Consider the following 2,020-nt stretch of genomic DNA (forward strand, 5'->3'; position numbering starts at 1 on the left):
TAAGCTTTAAATGTCACCTTGTAGTACTAGGGTGACACCCCACAGGCTGCTCAAGTGTTGCAGACAGCTGCTGCCAAGCACCATGTGCACAAGGGAGAGTCAAGCCCACCCTGCCCACCCAGGCTTCAGGGGCATGNCCCCCAGCAGTCCAGCCAATGAGCATCCCAGAAGGATGTCATGAGTATGAAGAAAGCAGTTTCTGGTATTGGGCAGACTTGGGGGCTGTGGTGACGAAGGCTCAGGGACAGACTGCAGAGTTTGGAAAGACTACAAGACATATGACTTCAGCCTCAGCAAGCAGAGGGTTGGGGCTCCAGGCGCTGAGGCTGCAGGTTCACTGCTCTGCTCNGCACGTCCAGCACTTACCCTCAGCTCTAAGCAGCATCTCATAGTGTTACCAAATGTCATCTGCTGGGAGCTATGGCTCCTGGGTGAGCCTCAGGGATTGGGACCTTCAGCTCCCACAGCTGCTACCATAACAGCTCTCAGGCAAAGGTTGCTCTCAGGCAAAGGGCATCCACTCTCCCAGATCCTAGTAGTGCTCTTGGTTCTAAAGACCTTTGGTTCTTGAGGTGGGTGGTGGCACCCTGGTATGAAAGTTTCCTGGTGACCAGAAACACAGTTTCTCTATTTCCCATCAGCCTTGGCTCACTGCCCTCTGCCAACTGCCTGGTNTCTCTGCTTCCGACAGCCCTTGCTCNTGTGTTCTCNTTGTNAGGACAACTGTGGCTCGTAATCTGTAGCCAGAAGAAGGTGTGGCAAGGGCTCCCCGCACCAACCGGGGNATAATCCTTCATGCTNGCTACCAGGGGAAATGGTTCCTCTGGTCTGGGCAAAAAATGGCTGTAGATTCTTCTCAGTTCACCAGAGGCTGGTGGTGCCCAGAAAACCTGGTTCAAATTGTCTGAACTTTGTGCTTAGCAGTCAGTCAGTGGCTGTGGTCACAGAGTGACTCCTTCAGGCCTCTGCATAGGACTCAAAGCCCCAGGCTGCACAAGAGATGCAGCTGCCTGACATTCTTCTGCTCAAAGCAGAAGCCAAAGAGGGGTAGGGTGTGTGTGGAGAGAACTGTTCAATGTTCTTAACCATCCACAGAAAACATTCAATGCAGGCTTCCAGCAAAAGTTTAGGGAAGGCAGGCACAGCCCAACTCACAGTCCTAGTAGCCTTTGANAGTGTTTGNTCTTTACTCCTAAATCTACACTCCAGCCTCCTCTGCACGGCAGAGCTGGCTTCTGTTATGGAAGACTGACCATAAATGGAACCTTTGCTCTGACTTCCCCAAGGAATTCTGCCAGTGGGAAGTAGTGTAACTGTGCATGCCAGGTGAACTCTCTACCAACCAAACTGCAGAGCCACGGCCTCACTCGATCACTCCTCCCTAAGGAATAATGGGTACATCCCTTGGGCCCAGCCAAAGTCTCCAGCCAAAGTGCTTCTGAAATTCTACAGAATGTAAAGTGTTTGCTGAATAATTTTACTTCTTGGAGGAACAGAGCCAGGCCAGAGCTGGGCACAGGTGGCACACGGGAACCAATCAGCCTCTGAACACCTGGATCCACCTGTGACCGGGCAGGGACCAGCTGNGATTCGCAGGCACAAGAACCAGTGCAGCTGCTTTTTAGCTCTAGCCACTTCTGAGTTGAGCTCTCAGCACTTGAACCTTGAAGAGCCCAGCAGATGTGAAAGAGAGGGAGACGAAAGCGATCCCTAGCCCCACCTGAAGAGGGGTGGACACTGAGGTAGGTTTGAAGGTGAGCAATGGGTGAGTGGGGCAGGAGGGAGAACCAGGACGGCGGCGCTAATTTAAATGAGGTTAGACCCTAGGAGTCTTGGCTCTGATAAGGCCCCTAACAATATCTCAGCATTTGCTAATTATTTCCATCCATGCAAATGGCAGTGATCCTCTTAAGACTTGACAAAGAGATTTCAGAAAACAGCAGACGCCAAATTAGATGTTATTAGCAGGGCAAGAAATGATCATACGAGATGTCTCAACAATCACACGCTTCGGAGGATG

Source organism: Mus caroli, chromosome 6 (assembly GCF_900094665.2).
Source record: "Mus caroli chromosome 6, CAROLI_EIJ_v1.1, whole genome shotgun sequence".
NCBI classification, from domain to species: domain Eukaryota; kingdom Metazoa; phylum Chordata; class Mammalia; order Rodentia; family Muridae; genus Mus; species Mus caroli.